The 20,887-nt window shown below is 37.2% G+C and overlaps 1 protein-coding gene across 1 annotated transcript in view; it reads right to left on the bottom strand.

Annotated features, from left to right (window-relative positions):
* Window positions 1–20,530, bottom strand: part of LOC122794768 — an 80,782-nt gene extending 60,252 nt beyond the window's left edge. The window contains exon 1 of the mRNA XM_044063395.1: window positions 20,343–20,530. The gene's annotated coding sequence lies outside the window, so the exon portion shown is untranslated. The remainder of the gene's footprint in view (window positions 1–20,342) is intronic.
* Window positions 20,531–20,887: the final 357 nt, after the last annotated feature.

The raw sequence follows: 20,887 nt of genomic DNA, 5'->3' as shown, positions 1-20,887 counted from the left end.
AATGATAAAACATGTTTGTATTTTTGATAAATGATATTGTGGATATCAGATTCCTTTAGGGATACTTATCTGCAGCACTTTTTCTACTTGAGGGAAGAGCTCACCATAAAAATATATATTTACCTTGCTTCTTTTTTAAAAAGACACTGTACAGAAAAGCAAAAGAAGGTTGTATTAAATTGTATAAAGTACAACAATTAACAGGATAGCTCTTCTTTTTCTTCTAGCAGTTTTAGGATCTTCTCTTAAAAACAATAAGAAACTACAATAAAAAACACAGAAATTAATGGAGCAGAGTGAGTCTTTTGAATGGCAGGCCACAAGTTATTTTTGGGTTCTTATTTCTGAGTTGGTCTGTTCCCTCTGTGAACTGTGGAGTTAAAGTTTGGCTTCCACTACAGGAGGAGAAATCCATTTGTCTGCCCCAACTCCCTCAACCTACTTTTTTTTAAGTCTATGAGTGAAGAAATAGCATAGGTGCATAGGTGAATGATGTTTATGCTAAATTATATCAAGTCAGTTGATACTTTTAAAATTGTAGAAAGAAAAATCTGCCTCTTCCAATATCCACTCCTCAAATCTTGTTCTTTTTATGTTTTGGAGGTCATCTTTGTTTCACTTTCTCTCTTTCACTGTGAAATAGCTACTGTTTTGTTGCTAATATCTGGAAAATGTATGTCAGATGGGCAGATGCCTGATCCTAAACTGTCTACTGTTTACAGGGAGTGAAAAACTGACACCCAGATATCTAGAGGATAGGCATTTATTCCACTGATGCCTAGGGCACTTCTGTTAACAGATTTTAAAAAAGTTGAACAGGAACATTTTGATCTCATGCAAATGGGCATTTCATACTCCATGACTGAGGACAGATGTTCTCATCTCTTACATGTGAAAAAGGAGGGACCGTTCACTACATTGCTCTGCTTCAGAAAATTGATAGGAGGATGATGAACTGTCTTACTGTAATGAGATATCACCACTGTGGGGTATAAAATGGGTGGGGATGATTAGGACTCTCATTCTTTGGGTCTTCTGGCAGATGAGCTATTAGGAGAAACCATTAATTTAACGAAAGAACACTTTAAATGGTCTTCACCAAAATGAGATATGCCCATCAGTTTAGGATGATGAACAGATTAACCTTCATCCTATCCCACCTTTTACTGACTCTTTTTAGTACACTTGTGATGAGATGGCCCTTGCATATGATGCTCAGTCACCAGCTCTGAAAAAGCTACCAGTATTTCATAGGGTCTTGAAGGAACATAGTTATGTCTATAAGAGCCTTGTGGCTGACCCTGCAGCCATAAAGCTGAAGTCACAAAAGGAACTGAGGATCACATATACTTCATGATATCATCAATTCCTTTTTAATCTAGTTTGCTAGCAACTGGTATTAAATCACAGTTAATAGTTTCTTTTCCACTTTGTTATGTGAATTCATACAAGTAGTTTCTGCTTGGTTCAGCATATTTCAGTGGGAATCAGGGGGTCTGAGTCTGGCAGTTAACACAGACGATTAAGGCTCCTGGCTCTTAACAAGCTGCTTCCTGTAACCAAAGGTAAAGACTTTGATTTCTTGCACCTCCATTTCTCAGTGATGTGACTTGGAACAAGTCACTTAACCAGACAATGTTCCTGGGATACCCCCGAAAAAGGGAACAGTGGTGCCCGGTTGGCTTACCTGGGTAACAAATTAATTAAAAGAATAAATAAAAAACATTGTACAGCCAAAATTAAAAAAAAAAAACACTGGTGACAGGTGACTTTATTTATAGCAAATCTTTCTTAAGGTACTTTTGTTTTCTCTATTAAGCTAAATGAAGACAGTGTAACCTGCATTTTGGGTTTGTCAAAATTAAGATGTGGAAGAATTTGTATGGTTAAATGTGATCTGGATGTAGAACATTTATCTGTAAATACTATTTGACCAACAATAAACCAACAATTTGATTTGGTATATGTTTAGTGAATGGCTATGAAGTGTTTTGAGAATTCACAATACAGTGCCAGCAGAATCTCCTTTATTTGTTGTCAAGTGTCTAAGCAGCAGGGCTAACAATGACACAAACTAAGATTATATGTAGCTGAAACCTGCTCTGTGGTGGGCCTTAATTATGCATTTGCAGTGTAATTACAGCTAAAGTCGAAGTGCTACTCTACTTCTTCTTGCTGCTGTGTAACCTTATCTCATACACACCTGTTAGTGTGTGTCTACCTTTTGTATTGAATAAAACATTTGGTTGATATGGTAACCCTACTGTAAGAAAGTTCTGTTGTCTAGACAAACAATCACACTTATGTCACTGCCAGATGTAATTATTTCCCTACCCTTAAAATCTAGAGCATTTGTACATTGATTATGTGAAGTACTACCTGATGTTATATAGGTATCATATGTTGTAAAGTTTAGATCACATGTTCAGTGTCTGGTCAAGTGTTGTCTGTGACAGTCTGAGCAGTAGCTGTGTGATGGAAAGTATTCAGGCAAATCGTATCATTGTTGTGCTGTGATGGCTCTGTGTATGATGACTATATAATGCTTAGTAGAACACTTGATATCAAAATATAGGCTTTTATTTTTCACAATTGCTTACTTGTTTAAAAACAGTTCTCTGCACTGCAATCATCTGCAAGATATCTGCAATGTTTTTCAGTGATCTCAAAAAACGATGCTCCACTAGATATAAAATGACCAGCAAATAGTGCTGTACATATGTTAGTAGTGTACAGACTGCCTTTTAGTGAGCATTATGGACATTGCAGGGTATGTTGGTTCGGGATTAACTTCAATGGCTGTCCAAAAAAATGTAATTAAATGACAGATATCACTTTCTCAGCTTTCCATTTCCCACCACCCCCAAAATATAACACAATTATTATTATTATTATTGTTGTTATTATTATTTTTTGCCAGCTTAATGTCAGGCTTAGAAATCCTTTTGATTTCATTATAATTTTTCTTCGTTTACGAAAATTTCAACCGAAAATTAAATGAGATGCTGTGGCTCCCCAGTCTATTTATTGGATGTTTTGCTTTCTAACCTACTCAGCTAAATGCTAGAAGTTTGATTCCTCTTTCTTTCACATTTTTTTAATTAAGAAAACAGGGCCAGTGCTTCCAATGAAAAACCACCATATCACACATTTTCTATTAGCTGCTCACCTAACCCAATATTATAATTCTCACTATTTTCTCCATCTTTTTCTCTCTCTCTGTTTCTGTCTTTCTTACTTATCCATGCCCTTTTATCTGAAAAATAAACACATCTTCTACCCTTAAAGTCATCTCATTAGCTGAAGAAAATATACTGTATGTCTGTATTAAACTGATATACTGTTCCACCAACTGTAGGCAATTATGTTCCAGAATCAATGGAAGAGGGAATCAGAAAGCTGGAGGTGAAGGGGTGGAGGTGGAAATGGTGAAAACCTGGTGTGAAAATGTAGTCAAACAAAGTTATGCCTCTATGAGGAATTCTGAAGCTACAGCATTCTAAGTTTTGGTATTTTGTCTTGCATTTACAAAATAAACCTTTTCATATCATTTTGCAGCTATAGGTTCATAGGTTAGGTTCATAGGTAGGTACAAGACTATCTGCCCGAAGGCATTTATAAACCTAGCCAGAATGTGTTGGCTTTCACTGCCCCTTTAGATTAGTTCCCTGTGCCTCTGTCCAGCAGAGCCACTGAAGTGATCCCCGAGGCAAACTTTCTGTTTCCCATCCACTCGTCAAGGTTTTTCTTGCAGAGTGCTAGCGAGGAGCTCTGCCTAATGTAGATTGGGATCTTGTTCCAGAGCATGGGATGTCTCTGGGACAGGAATCTATCCCTCCAGCACGTCCTATTTATTGTTGTGGTGAGATTTAGATCCCTAGAGTGTGTGGCTCGAGGAGATAAGGTTTTCTTTAGGTGGAGCATGTCCATCAGTTCTGGGTTGGACATGGCCTTGTATGTCAGGCAGAGATCACCTCTGAGTAGGCGGTATGCAACAGAGTACAGCTGGAGTTTCTTCAGTCGAGCTGCATAGGGCATCTGTTTGAGGCCAGTGATCCTCTTGGTGAGGTTCTTCTGTGGTCTTTCCAGCTGTTGCAGGTGTCTTGTAAGATACATCCCAAATGGGGCGTTGTACTCTATGATGGGTCTGATGAGCGATGAGTAGAGGGGCACAATGACCTCTTTTGATCTGGATGCAAACCCTTTTGTGATAAGGTGTGTCACGTAGAAGGATTTTCTAACCACTTTGGCAATGTGATTATCAAAGGAAAGTTTACTATCTACTTGGGTCCCCAGATCTCTTATTACGTCTTCCGTATTTAGGGGACTACCACCATTAAAGTATAAAGTGTCAGAGTCACTCACTGTATGTGTTTGATGCTACCTCAGTCTGCTAACAAGTTGTCAAAAGTGCTACTACCCCAGTGCCTACTACAGAGAAACAGAGTTCAGTCTGATGAATGGTTTCTTCATGCCTTGTGTTGCAAATTGCAGCCTGCTTTAGTCTGAATAAGCCTATCAGTAGGTAATAGATAGGATAGGAGCATTGATTTCTTTCTGATGAGATAAAAATAGTCATGGCAGTCCTTGAATTGTAGCTTACTACTTTAAAATTTCAACAGCATTGCATCCCGCCGACATGGACACTCAGCCATGCAATGTATCACTATTTTCAGGCAATACCATTATCCAAAAAAATACAGTGATCTTGTTTAAGATTAAGGGTGTTAAACATGATCACAGTATTTATCTGACAGACAGACTGAAAATAATGATAGCTATAAGTCATGTTCCATGGATGGAAGGAGAAGGACCCCTCTGTGAAGACTACAGTAAACTTTAGAAAGCTATGCATATACCCACCCTGGTTGTATGCATCTGGATCTGGTCATTTCTCTCTGTCCATAATTTTACAGAAAATCATGTTTTGTCTCATATTTTACCCTATTGTCCCTTGCAATCTTTTTGATTTTCTAATAAATCAGTGAGCATTACAATCAGACAACAATGCCAGATTTATTTTTATAATTAGTATTGTTCAGAAAATATATGTTTATACAAAATCTGTTGTTTTGCTAACTTATTGAACAAAGCAGTTGAGAATAATGTTGCATATCTATAAAAGTTAATATTATTGCAACACATCACCGAACCACAAAAACTCCTGTGGCAAGAGGAAACGTAATGATATAAATCCAAAAAGTAGCCACAGTCATTACCACAGCCAAAAACAATTCTTCAGAGGCTGAAAAGCAATTGAAATGTTCATTGGTACAAAACTGAACAAAGGCTATATAAATAAACCTTCAAACGAAACTCCAAACTTATAGATAAAAAGTTTTTCTTTATTCCAAACAGTTAGCGCTTTCACCTATTGGCTTCATCAGACTTAATGTTGGATTGACAATCTGATTTTTAAATAGTTCATGGCTAAAGCCCATAGGTTAGGAAATACATTACATCACATCCTTCACTTAAAGTGTGTTTACTTAAAAACATATTTTAATAAAACATGTCAAAATGAAGACTTGTTAAAATAAATATACCTTTGCTACACTATTAAAATATGCAACCTAATGCAGCTAGTTGTTAACAATAAAAGCATATTTAATACAAAATGGAGCTAAAGCCATATATAACACCATATATAACATAACCAAGACTATGTTGCTTCACATAATTCATATCAAAATATCATAAAAAGATATCTATCAAAGGAATGGTTCAACTGGACATTAATCAAAACTAAACAGCAAGAAAAAATAATGCTATCGACTGAAATAAATAGTTGACTTCTTGAATATCATATATAATGAAAGGGCGTCATTTAACAGTCAACTTCCTGCCCTTCAGGGCTGGTTTTATCAGGATCTTATCATTCAGACCAGGGCTAACATCTGCTCTGAGTCTGATGATCCATTTAACCTCGCATTCCTCAGTATAGTTACAAATGTCACCTCCTCTCAGAGTTGGTTTAACTGTTTGTATCACCATAAACTTGAAACTATGTGAAGGACCTAACATACTAACATGCTTTGCCAGTGCATTGTGTATATATTTAATACGTATATTATACACATGATCTCTTATCCTTTCACGCAGTTTCCTATTAGTCTTGCCAACGTAGAATGCCTGGCATTCAGTACAACAGGCAAGATATACTATATTCTCACTTTGGCAAGTAGTGTTGGTATAAAAACTAAACTTGCGACCTATTCTGGGATGTAAAAATTCGCATTCAGTGCTGACAAACTTACATTGGGAACCTATACTTGACAACAGTAATCATAGTTTGCAATCTAAGGATAAAGTGGTAGCTATAGAAGCCCCACGAAATAATGTTTTGAATGAACCAGTTGTTAGGGCAAAGGTTCCATTTAGGAAAGACGTGGCAATCCCCATAGGAGGACCTGCCACTAATTTTAATACCCCTTTCCCTATAGAACAACGCCACCCGAACAGGAGGAACAGATCCTTCAGTCGAGGGAGGCAGTGATGGTGAGGAAACATTATTTGAATGTAGCTACCATCTTAAAGTAAAATGATGGGACACTTGATTTCTTTATATTTGTGAAGCTGGTATTTGTACAGTGCATAATAATTTATTTATTTATTTATTTGCAGTTGGTTTACCAGGATAGTCCACTGGGCCAAAATAACCCATTTTCACTGGAGTCCTGGGGAGAAAAGCTCCAAAAACAATTAGCAAGGTTACAATAATGTATTTAGTTTCAATTATACAATTAAAGAATCCAAGCCAAGGAAACTGCAAAAAGTTACCAAAAGAAAAAAAACAGGGAAAGTGCAGTAAACACGGAGATAGTAGCCATTATGTATTCCAAAGCGTTTATTTTAGCCACAAACAAACGGAAAAAAATAAAAAATTATACAACTAAACATGAACGCCTTTTAAAACTCATTACATGTGTTTTTGTCTATTCATTGACTTCATCAGATAGTTAGTAAATCGATCTGTTTCACTAGTATATATATATATATATATATATATATATATATATATATATATATATATATATATATATATATATATGTATAATCCTTAATTGTAAAACCAATAGAATTCTTTGTCTCATTAGATTCCCGCTAATTTTGGTTAGAAGCCATTATATAAATCAAAAAACATTAATAATAAAACTTAAAATCTTGTATTTTATACATTATGTTGATTAAAAACTTTGTATAATTAAAAAACATTATTATAAAAATTGTTATTAAAAAAAACTTTTGTTAAAAAACTTCATATATATTTGTAATTTTCCTTTTTCTAAATATATAAAGTCCTTTCATTAATGAATTCCAGATGCCATCTAGTGGCAAAATTTATTATAGTTCTTCTGCCTCACTCAAAGCTTTGCTGACCTTAGTTTTAACAATGGTAAAAATGGAAATAAACTGTATATAATGTGTATATAATGGCTTCTAACCAAAATTAGCGGGAATCTAATGAGACAAAGAATTCTATTGGTTTTACAATTAAGGATTATACATATATATATACTAGTGAAACAGATCGATTTACTAACTATCTGATGAAGTCAATGAATGGACGAAAACGCATGTAATGAGTTTTAAAAGGCGTTCATGTTTAGTTGTATAATTTTTTATTTTTTTCCGTTTGTTTGTGGCTAAAATAAACGCTTTGGAATACATAGTGGCTACTATCTCCGTGTTTACTGCACTTTCCCTGTTTTTTTCAATTATACAATTCCTATGGACTTGGAAATACAGTAGACTAGTGTACAAACATATACAAATATTACAATCTTGAATCGCTGAAAACAATTTACAATATAGAAACTGAGAGGCTTTTACAACTTAGGGTGGGTTACACTGGAGATATCTTTCATACATTCAGGATGAGTATTTATTTATTTTTATTTATTTATTTTATTTATCATTTGTTGACCGGGAAAGTCCGACTAGGTTCCACAGATCCTGTTTTCAGCGGAGGCCCGGGGAGAAATGCTCCAGATGCATGTCTTTGGAATGTGGGAGGAAACCGGAGTACCCGGAGGAAACCCACGCGAACACAGGGAGAACATGCAAACTCCACACAGAAGGCACCCCAGCCGAGAATCGAACCGGAGAACCTCTTGCTGTGAGGCAACAACGTTAACCGCTGTACCACTGTGCTGTGAGTAGCTTAATACAATCAAAAGAAAGGTATATGAGCTGACATAGAACTTTTCAATATAGAAACAGAGAACCTTTTCCATCAGAGGATATATTTACACTAAGGTACCTTTAAGTATTCAGAAATTAGCTAATACAAGCAAGAGCAAGATCTATGAGTTTAGGCGAGTAAGTAGAAATTCTCATTATGAATAGGGGAGGAGAAGTGAAAATTCTCAGTATGAGGAGATTATGTTGGGTGGGAGCAGGAGCATTCCCACTGGGAAATTAGGTGTGAGTGAAGGGATTTTTTGAATGAGAAGTGATTTGTGATGGTACGAATGGATGGGGGTAAGGAGTTCCGGAGATGAGCAAGACTGTAGGATAAGAGATTTTTTCCAGAGGGACGAATTGGTTTATACAGTTCAATTAAGTTTTGGTTGTTAGATCTAAGAATTCTATCAGGGAGGTGCATTTTGAAGGTAGAGGAAAGTGATGGGCAGAGGGAGGGATTGAAGATGAGTTTGTGTGCAAGAGTCAGTTGGACGTAGGTGAGGTGATTGGGTTGTTCTAACCATTTTAGTTTGTGGAGAGCTGAACAGTGGTGTGAGGAGGACTTATGGGAGGTAGCCAACTTGACAATTTTGTTATAGCAAGATGAGAGTTGTGTTTTGAGAGAAGATTGTAGGTTAGTTAGAAGTGGGGCTCCATAGAGGAGGGATGGGATGAGAAATGTGGTAGATAGGGTCAGTTTGGTGGAGGGTGTAAGATAACGATTCTGTCTGTAGAGCATGCCGAGTTTTTGGTGGGGTTTTTTTTATATTTAGTTGAAGATGGGAATTGAATTTTAAGCTGACTATCAATTTGGACCCCAAGTAATTTGGCCTCAGATACCTGTTCTAAGGGTGCATTGTTCTGACTAGTAATAGTGAAATTACTTGGATTGAAAAAGGTAGCTTTAGAGGGGGTGAATACCACTACTTTGGTTTTGGAGGCATTGAGTACAAGGTGATTTGTTTTCATCCATTGTTCGGTGGTTGAGAATGCATCTTGAGTAAGCTTTAGCAGTGTGGTGATGGAAGTAGCAGAGCAGATTATAGTTGAATCATATGCGTATTGGATAATTTTAGTTGAAGGGATAGAGTTATGGAAATCGTTTATGAATATATTAAAAAGCAGGGGACCCAGTATAGATCCTTGGGGAACACCGGTTGGGGTGTTGATGAAAGGGGAGGTGGCTTTTTTCCCATCTCACTGCCTGATATCTATTGGATAAGTAGCTAGTGAACCAGGTCAGAGAAGAGGGTGACAAGTTAAGCTTGGAGAGTTTAGTTAGTAATAAATTATGGGAGATAGTATCAAAGGCTTTAGAGAGATCTAGTAGGAGGGTAGAGACAATGTGTCCTGTGTCCCAGGCTTTGTTCCCAGCTTCCAGGAAGGAGAGTAGGGCGGTCATAGTACTGTGTCTTGGTCTGAAACCATGTTGTGTTGGAGTTAGTAGGTTATTGTCTAAGAGGTATGGTAGGAGTTGTAGGTGAATACACTTTTCTAAAAGTTTAGAGATAGGAGATAGAATAGCGATGGGATGGAAATTAGTAATATTGTTATTGATGCCTCCTTTGTGCAATGGAACAACAAAAGCCTTTTTCCAGATTTGGGGTACTGAGCTTTCTTGAATGGAACGGTTGATTAAAATGCTGATGGGGTAGGCAATGGCTTCAGCAGCTATACTGAGAAAGTAAGAAGGAATGTTATCAGGGGCATTAGAGCATGGTTTTAGTTTCTGCAGTAGTTTTTTTATGGTGGATGTGGGTATAGGTTTTAGTGAGAATGGTGGGGGGAGAATTTGAGAATTTTGATGTTGGAGTGGAGATAGCGGGATGAGCAGTGGTGAGGGGTGAAAAGTTGGTAGGGGAGGATTGGGGTGTAGTGGGGGGTATGGTGGGGTTTGAAGATGAAAAGAATGAGGTTAGTTTGGAGATAGAATCAATAAAGAAGGTGTTGAATTGAGTGGCCAAGTCTATGTCAGGACTGTTAGGGTTTGGGCTCGGGTTATCTGGTTTGTTGGGATTGAGGAGGGTAGACGTGCATTTCCAAAATTTTTGAGGGTTTGTTTTGTTGTTGTTTTGGATTATGGAGAAGTAATTTTGTCTATTGGAGATAAGTTTTTTTTACTTTGTTTCTGAGTGTTTTGTATTCGTTATGGGCTAGGGGAGTCCTATGTTTCTGATATGATAACCATGCCTTATCTCTAAGGTGCATAGTTACTAGTGTGTTTTTTGTTAGCCAAGGGGCAGTTTTGTTTTTTATTCATTTTGTTTTTTGTGGGGGCTTGTTGCTCTAAGAGGTTTAGAAAAGTTGAGTTAAAGTGGGCAACAGCCTGTTCCAGGGGTAGAGTTTTTAGGGTGTACCAGTTGATTGCTTTTAGAGAGTTGGAAAAGGTAGTGGGGTTAAAGTTTTTTTGGCAGCGAGTAGTAATAAAATTGTGAGTAAGATGTAGGGGTGATGTTAGTCAGTGTGTGAATGTGAGCAAGTGGTCACTAAGGGAATCAGGCAGGGTGCCACTATGTGAGAAGTAATGAGGGTGGGAGACTAATATCCAGTCTAGGATACTATCACTGGTGAGGTTTTTTGAGGGCCGAGTTATGGAGTTGATCAGTTGAGAAAAGTTGTAAAGATTAATGTTAAGTGGATTTGTGGGAGACTGTATTGCAGACCAATTAATATTCATGTCACCCATAAGTATAGTTTCATTGTTAATGTTATTGGAAAGCCAGGAGAGAATATCTTCTAGTGTAGAAATATTGTTGCCTGGGGGGATGTAGAGGGAGGCTATGCATATGTGTTTGTGTTTATTTACTTAAAGCAGAGCCAGGAGTAGTTCTGCATTATTGAATTGGGGAGTTAGTTTGTTGTAAGGGGTAACTGTTAAGGAGGATAGGTATAGAAGGGCTACTCCACCTTCTTTTTTGTTTGTTCTATCTTTTCTGATTATAGAGTAGTTCAGTGGAATTATTTCTGAATCTTTTATATGAGGTTTTAACCAAGTTTCAGAGATGGACAAAATGTCTGGTTTGTTATATGTAAGCCAGGCATGCAGATTAGGGATTTTGTTAACTATACTTTGGGCGTTTAAGGAGGTGAGTAGTATGGATGAGGATGGGCCTGGGTTGGGGTGTATGACTCCTAATAATAGAATATAAGTCAGATATAGCATTGGGGAGGCACTTTGTTTGCTTAGAGATGGGGTTGAGTTTAGCTAGATTTAAGGTAGTTGTTGTAGGGTTCAGATAGTTGTGAGGAGTAATAAGTTTATAAGAGAATGTTTTATGGGGTATAAGCATGGAGAGATTGGGAAGTGTGAATGTAAGACAGGTAGGTTAAGATGGTTAGTAGTATGAAAGGATGGAGTGTGGTTATAGTTAATTGGCAGAGTCAGGTAGTAGATATAGAATATGTTGAGGAACAGTACTAGATGAGTACAGAAGGATATGGCTTTTGAGAGCATAGTGGGATAGGATATTGAGGGAAGGAATAATCATTGGAAACTGTAAATTTCTTAACTGAGTAAATACTACCACCTTAGAATGGCGGCATCAGAATTCTGTTAGGACACAAGTAAGCTTATTCTACTGTTTTTATTGTGTTAAAAGTATTAGTAAAGTACTGAGCACTGTGCTTATGAGAAAACAATTGCTAGTGGCATAACATCATAAAATAACAAGTTGATGTATTAAGCACAATTCTTTAGTAGTACTTGTACAGTGATGATTTTTTTATCTGGACCAAACAAGGTTATGTGTTAGGTGTTGGGGGAAAGAAACTGAACATGTAGATATTAGCTGTGATGTTTTTACTGATTTTCATACTGAGAAAAGGCATGTTGTTAAAGAATAAAAATGAATGCAGGACCACTTTTTAAATCTTCTTAACTGCTGAGCATTTCAGAAGGGCTGCAATGAGAATGTCTCCTGTCTGTGATAGCTAGTAGTACATAAAAGCCTGTACCTACAGAATAATTCACCATTTTTGTAAAATTTTCAAGGAATACTACTTGCATGATTAATACATAAAATTCCCCTTAAATTGTGCTGTTTCCCTCAAATGCAAAAAGCAGGTGCATCCTATATTTAACAGTAAAAGAAATCACATTTGGCAGTTATTTTCATAATTCAACATATAATAAATATAAAAACAGTCTATACAGAAACACAGAACAGACTCATGCCTGTTAGCCCAAGATCAAGCCTACTATGATTGTATTGATCTACCTACCTCGTCTACAGAACAGATGGAGAATATTTTTGGAGGGGATGATTGGGAGGCAAGATCATTGATGAGTGATCATTATTTCTTTGTCTATTGGCAGTGTATGAGTAACAAGTCGAAATAAGTTACTAGTGTCATTATTTCTTTCACTTTCTTTACAGTCAGTCATTGGTGATGTAGGCAAAAGTTGGCTATTTTTGAAAGTAGTGGTGTTGAGGCATACTGTGTATATGATAGCAACAAGATAGAAATATATCATATTGCATTGGGAACATTTATTTCAGTTATATCCTGATTTATCATTAGAAGAATACATACAATGTGGCTATATTTTGTAGGTAAGGAGGTGAATGTATCATCATGTACACAAGTACTTTACTGCTATTTTTGTTTGGCCTTCTCATGTACCATCAGCTAGCTACTGTGCTCATGTTGTGCCACAGCATGGGAAAAAATGGGCCCACCCCTGGACACAGAATCTACATATGGCATTCAGCTGTGACCAAGGGAAAAATAAGGGTGATCAAAAATGAAGGTACTTTAACACCAAGACAATAAACCAGCGATCACCAACTCTACCTTTATAAGCCAGCTTGTTCAGCTTAGCTATAATTGGAAAGAAGTACAAATAATAAACTGGTAGACTTCTGTAAGTACATAATTATCTGCTCTGTGCATCAACATCAGTAGGGGATTTCTAAAAGTTATGTATGAATGTTGGCAAGGAGAGTTTGCTGAAATATACGTCACTTAAAGAAGTCTGAGCAGAAGTTTGCAAGCACTTTAAATAATGTTAGCGAATAAGTCTTTTTAAATTCATAAGCATTTTAAAGAATGAAGCAGCATTAGTAGAGTTAGCCTTCAGCTTTCCTCCTGTCTAACCCAACAGCATTCCAGCAATCAAAACTGCAGCATGCTTTCCTATGAAATCTCAATGAATACAGGATCATTTTTAAAAGTCTGAGTGCCACCTTTATACGTGTATTAAGATTTGCCAAAAGACATCAGAGAAAGGAGTTTCCATCCATCCATCCATCCATCCATCCATCCATCCATCCATCCATCCATCCACCCATCCACAGTCCCTTTTCAATTTTTACACATGGGGTTGGGGTATGATATCCACAGTGACCATCATTCTAAACCTAATGTTCACACTGCTGGTGGCTAGCCCCACTGCGATAACAGCCACAGGAGTTTGAACCAACTAAAATATTTATATAAATAACAGACAAGCATTTTACAGCTTCACTTTAGATTAAAGCAAATTAATATAGTCTGTAACTATAATCTGACTTAAATTGATGCCAACATTTTTTTCAGAACATGCTTATATCTTCAATTATCAAATTGCCATTGCTGTTAAACCTGCTATTGTATATATCATCTTGAGATTTTGTATTATTACCTTTGTACTAAGTGAATTTAATTGTATGTATTAACTGTGGAGCTTTTCTCCCCGGGTCTCCATTGAAAAGGGGCTCTGTCCCAGCTGGACCAACCCGGTCAACAAATGTCAAATAAATAAATAATTTATATTAACCAGCAAGAAGAGAACTCAAGGATGAATTTTCACATATGTTTAACTATAAAATATTATTAGGTTAGTGGAATACTTGTTGCCAGATGGCAAAAAGTACTTAATAGGTGCTTGCTAAAAGGCTAGATGCTTTGTTTTTTATTTCTGTTTTTATTGCTGGTACCTAAGCTACAATTAATTTTAATAGCAGTAATAAACTACCACATTGAAGGATGTTAGCACAGCATTAGATAGACTATTCAAGTGATCTTTTCTTATTTAGCGAAAAGATAGTATTGATATTGATGAAAATTGTCCTAAATCTAGATCAGGGTTGTATGCGCTGCATTTCAGATAAAATGGCTGAGCAATAGACTACAACTGAGAGTGAGCAGATGAGGTTTCTGAGGAATGCACTGGTAAGCTATACTTTGGATTCCTTGGTAAAGAAATATATTGGCTTGCATGACTGGCAAGGCAACAGAAAAACATATCTGTGAGAAATAAAAAGCAAAAGTCCATACTTTCTTTCTCTAAGTGACAATAAGCATTTTGCTAAATAAATTCATGTTACTATGAAATCAGAACAGAACAAAATACACCATCACCCATTCCTACCTTATATTTCTGTTTTCAGGTGCATATTACCTATAAATGCAGTAGGCAGTTCTGCAGCACCACATCAGTAATTGTGTTCCTGACTTCAAAACTCACAGGTTGTACATGAATTTGCAAACATTCATCTCAGTAAATGAAATGGCACAGAAACTATAGAAATAAAAAAATAAAAAAAATTGAACCTGATGAGTACAATTATTTTTCATCTAAACTCATTATAGTCTTGTTCTCTGTCTGTGGCACACTGTACTAATAAGATTCAGGCACTAATAGTTTTTTCCTATAAGGTGAACAGCCCACAATTACTCACTAGAGCAGCTAAAGAGCTCCAGCTGCAGCAGTGATTGCATGCAGGGATATTTTTATACTTATTTTGTGTCTCTGACCATATGTGTACAAAGGTGTCTTGCCACACACACTGTACAGAGATACTTGTGTTGTAGTCTGTGATCATTTCTTATAGGATCATAGGAGGTTACTAGGCTATTGGCCCTGAGGCCCTTATAAGCCTAGCCAAGAGTTTAGCCCATGTTTAGACAAATCAGCACCCAATTCCCCTGTCCAGCAGGGACATGGGTGGAATCCCAGAGGTATATTTTCTGTTCCACATCCAGTTATCCAGGTTGCATTTAAAAAGGGGTAAAGAGGTGCTCTGCTTGATGTGGAGAGGGAGTTTATTCCATAGATGAGGGAGTCTCCTGGACACAAATCTGTCGTGTCAACAAGTCTTGTTGATGTCACAGACCAGGGTGAGGCCACATGTTACACGAGTGGAGCTTGACTTGCGGATATGCAGCAGTCCCACCAAGGTGGGGTCCATGATCACCTTGAATGCCAGACAGAGGTCACTTCTGAGGAGTCTGTATGAAACTGAATAGAGGGATGAGGCTTCTAGCCCATCTGTGTATGGTAGCTGTCTGAGGCCCTGGATTCTCCTGGTAAGGAACCTCTGTGGTCTCTCCAGCTGCTGCATGTGCTTTGCGAGGTACATGTTGAAAGGTGCATTGTACTCAATAATGAGGGAACAGGGATGTTATGTCCTCCTTGTTCCTAGATGAGATGCCTTTACTTATGAGGTGGGCCATGTAGAAGGCTTTATGTACCACGGAAGCAACATGGTGGTCAAAAGTCAGGTTGCTATCAACCTGGGTGCCCAAATTCCTCATGACTGATTGAGTGCTTAGGACATTGTTATTAATGTGATAATTTGTAGGGACATCACTCTCCTCCAAGGGGATGATGATGCATTTTTTGATATTCAGCTTGAGGCCATGTTTTTGGCACCAGTCATTTGTCTGAGTGAAACCCGCTTGAAGGATGTCCACATCACTAGGGGAATTGATGACAGCACCCAGCTTGCAGTCATCTGCAAACTTGGTCAGCCATAGCCCATTGGTTTTAGCCTGCACCTCAGAAAAGTATATCCCAAATAACAGAGGCCCCAAGACCAAACCCTGGGGTACGCTACTTGTTACAAGTCTACTGCTTGAGGTTGCATCCCCTATTTTGACTATGTGGCTTCTATCAGTGAGCCAGTTTACTACCCATCTGGTAGCATATGGATTGTTGCCTAGTTGAGAGAGTTTATCTATTATGCCAGAGTGAGGAATAGTGTCAAAAGCTTTAGCCAGGTCAAGGTAGGCGGTGTGTAGTCTTCCCCTCGTTCATGGCTTTGGTGACTGTCTCAAAGAAGTCGACCAAATTTAGCAGACATGACCTCCCCTTGACGAAGCCAAACTGTGTGGGATCAAGTGTTTGGAGGTTGCCAATGTCCTTGTTAATGAGGTCCATGATAATCCATTCCATGGCCTTGCAGATCAGGTCAGTTAGACTGATGGGTCTATAATTTCCTGGATTGGTGGATGCTCCACCTTTGTGTAAAGGGATGACAGTGGCTGTCCTCCACTCAGCTGGGATGAAGCCTGTACTCAGGCTTTGGCTGAATAGGGTGCGCAATGGTGCTGCAAGTTCCTGCCTGAGTTCACATAGGATGCAGCCTGTGATATCGGGTCCGAAGGAGGCTGTATTTTTTGCTTTTGAGAGAGCAGTGATGACCTGTTCCCTAGATATAAAGGGAAGGGGGCCAGTACTGAGGATGTCTTGATTTACTGATGGGGGAGGGACAGAAGGGTAAAGTTTTCACTGAATCTGTCAGCCAGCAAGTTTGCTATATCTATGAAATTTGTATATGTGGTGTCCTTGACCACCAGCTCCGAACAGATCTGGATGCTTCTTTGAGGTTGCGGACATATGTGAAGAAGGCCTTATGATTTTCTCTACTAGATGTGGCCAATTTGGACTTGAAGTTTACTTTGGAGGATTTCACTAGTGCTCTTATTTGCTTGTTCAAGCTAAGGAGACATTGCTTCCAATAGGGCAACTGCTCCTTCTTGGTCTTGGACAGCAATTTTTTCCTTTTGCTATAGAGTTTATTTATTGGAGATATCCACCAGACATGTTTACTCTTCCTTGTGGAGGATGATTTAGTCCTGTTGGGTATTCCTGATTCCCTGCAGCTATATAAATGCTCGTATAGTGCTTTGGTGTAGTTTTGGATATTGGTACCAGATCCTACAGAGGGGTAGAGGGCTGTGAAGCTGTTTATACCAGCTTTGGAGATGTTTTTATGCCTGATGCTAGCTACAGGGAGGTTGGGGGAGATGGTGACTTCGAAAGTGACCACTTTGTGGTCAGATCTTACCAAGGAGGATGATACTACAGGGATGCTGCAGTGATTACTCATGTTGGTTAATACTAAGTCCAAGATATTATCACCCCTTGTGGGGGTAATGACTAGCTGTGGAACTGTATGCTTTTAGAGATTGTCTGTTACTTTGAGTATCTTTATAGTGACACTGGGAGCACTTTCTGTGTCCTAATAGGGGAATAGAATTCCATCTAGTAGGTGGCTGTGCTGCACCGCTGTGTAAGGTGATAACTTTGTTACTTAGTATGACTATGAACTGCAATAGATACAATATCCAGGTGCTGCACTTCATCTATATATGCTGTGTGTAACACAAGCAAACATGGTGTAGTGTTACATAGGATGGATCCAGCACAGTTGCATTACATTTTAGAATGTTCACTGGGGCTTTTCCTGTGCATTTCCTGTAGTGCAATCTGTGCTTCATGTGTACCATTTCAATGAATCCTACCAGTTATTATTTTGTCAACGTACCTGTGATTGCAGTACTAACATCAAAATTCACAGGTCATGAGTGCAACCACAAACATACAGATCATTGAGTGAAATTGCATAGCACTTATAAAAACTGAAAAACATACACAAAAAGTTAAAAAGAATAAATAAAAGAAACATGCACTGCATAGCTCTCAACCTTCCATCTCCAAAATGAGGAACACTAGCCCTCATAATGTGGAACAAATGGGCAAAATGTGGAACACATACTAATGGCTTACTAACAACTTCAACTAGGAAGGTCATAGGATGGTTAAAATATGCTGGTTTTACTTATAAGGAAAACCTTTCAATGAATTAATATGATTAATTTCTATTTACCATGGGTTTTACTTAAAATAATTCCTAACACTGAATGTGTGACAGAGTCTTTCAATGTGGAACATTGAGGAACTTCGAGGAACATGAACTTTTTAAGACCCGAAATGGGGTACGTTCCTCGTAATGAGGTACACTTGAGAGGTATGATGCACTGTTGTCTGAAAGCAGAAACCCACTTGTCTGACTGTGGGTATGCTGAGATTTAAGCATGGCTCCTGAAGATTTACTCCCTCAGCTTTACCTTGGGTATAAAGCACATGATCATGAGGAAATCCAAGCATAACCCACTATAAACTGAGGATTGTTGCTAAGATAATATTATGAGAAAGGTCAAAATATGCAATTTCACTGCAAGATTTAACCCATCCTGTGAGAGATGTTGTTATATAGTAGCCCAGGCCATACTGTGCCATAAATCAGCAAGAAAAGGAAAGTGGTTTTGCTAGAACTGAATTCATCATCAAGTCTTGGTGAGTACCTTCACATGGTAGGTCCTGTTTTTACAAAATCTCACCAAGACAACACTGATATATATATACTGTATCATACATAACATATATTATGTAGAGAAGTAGGTTAAAAATAAAAACTGACAGCTGGTTGCACAGGTCACAGAATAAAAAAAAAACTGTCCAGTCCTGGTGTATTCTGTCACTCTCCTTTGTTGTTTCATGTATTTTGTTGATATTCTGAGTCCCACTATTCAAAACACATGCCAGTTTGTCAGCTACACATATACTTAATTTACCTCTTTACCCTTATCGCTGAGTATGTGGTTGAAAATAGTCTCAGGAATAGTTTATTTACCCAATTAACAAATCAGTAAAATTAAAATGAAAGTCAATGGCACTTTGCAAAGTAGGTGATATCTGAGTTACTTAAGTTGTTATGCACCAAAATAAAATTTCATAGAAAAAACGTATACACTAAATTTTTATTTATTTATTTATTTTTATTTAACATTTCTTTGCCAGGATATTCTGACTGGACAAGTGTCCATTTTCAGCGTACTGGGAAGAAAAACTCCATAACTTTACAGAAAGAAGAAAAAATTACAAAAGAGACATTACAGAGTAGTAGCATACACAATGTAGACTTTACAGCTGTTAGTATACAATAAGAGGATATTCCCCCTTTTGGTTGAAAATACAAGCATACGAAATATACAATGAGAGTAGATAAGAACCTGGCAGAGCATAGCAAGATATTTCACAACTGAATAAGAGTATATAAATGTTTAAGTTTTCCATATATACATTCAAGCAAATATACATGTGAGAGCATATATATATATATATATATATATATATATATATATATATATATATATATATATATATATACACACACACACACACACACACACACACACACACACACACACATATATATATATATATATATATATATATATGTTTTGTAAGTCTTTTGGCTTTTCCCGGTTAGGGGTCATCACAGCAGTACTCCGGTAATGATTGGCAGCTGTTTTTTTTTTTATGGTGTCGAGTTGCCAGCCCAACGCCCAACCTTCAACAAAGGCACGCCCATTCAACGCATGTCTTTCGAACGCCCACTCGACCGTGGGCAGGACATGCAGACTCCACACAGAAGGCACTCCCCACCCAAGCCGAGAACGAACGGGAGAACCTCTTGCTGTGAGGTAACAATGCTACCGCTGCACCAGCACAGAATATATATATATATATATATATATATATATACACACACACACACACACACATATATATATATATATATATATATATATATATATATATATATATATATACACACACACACACACACACACACATATATATATATATATATATATATATATATATATATACATACACACACATAAATATATATATATATATATATATATATATATATATATATGTACACATCACACACACACACACACACACACACACACACACACACATATATATATATATATATATATATATATATATATATATATATATATATATGTATACATACACACACATAAATATATATATATATATATATATATATATATATATATATATATACACACATATACATATATATATTTTAACTAAAATGCAACCAAATACAGATACTGTAACATGTAAAGTAGCAGTAAACATCCTTGTATTCTCCTAGGTAATCACCAGAACTTTTGTTTTACTTCTTTTCCCATCCCCATTACCCAAATCTGATACACTTTCCAATATCACTCCACATGTTTCGATTGCAAATTTAACTATTCATAAATTGATCATACCATACCTGCTTTGCACTTCTGCCATCTCTATTTTCTCTCCATATTCCTGAACCTGTTTCAGTACTGGTTGTTTTCTTCTGTATCTTATCTCCTAGATTCCATCTTCCTTAACTGAAATAAGGAAACTAATGCAGTCTTGTCCTGAACAGGTTATCTGCCACAACGAAACCCCCCCCAGAAAAGATCTCTGAGATCATTTTGGTTACAAGTGATACGTGAAGCAAACCTTTGCTGTCATAGTAAAGGTAAACAGAGTAGTTGAAATAGTGTGGCACCTGCAACAAGTCTTGCAGAGTGACTTGCATTCTTAATAGACAAAGACCTTGTCTCAAATGTCAGAAAATGAAAGCTGACTGTCATGTAATATGATGGCATGCAGATACATGATACTGCCAGCTTTGATTTTAACTGTCAGAATTGTATGGACAACAGAAGTTGCCCAGAAACCACAACTGCTAGTGAACCTTTTTAAGTGTGTATTTGATATAAATTAGAAGCACAGATAAAACAAAAAAGTAGGTTACAAAGAAAAAAATAATAAAAACTGTGA

Source organism: Protopterus annectens, chromosome 2.part1 (assembly GCF_019279795.1).
Source record: "Protopterus annectens isolate FY-2018-M chromosome 2.part1, PAN1.0, whole genome shotgun sequence".
NCBI classification, from domain to species: Eukaryota; Metazoa; Chordata; order Ceratodontiformes; family Protopteridae; genus Protopterus; species Protopterus annectens.
Note: the sequence above shows the minus strand (reverse complement) of the source record. Positions and strands in the feature narration are given on the sequence as shown.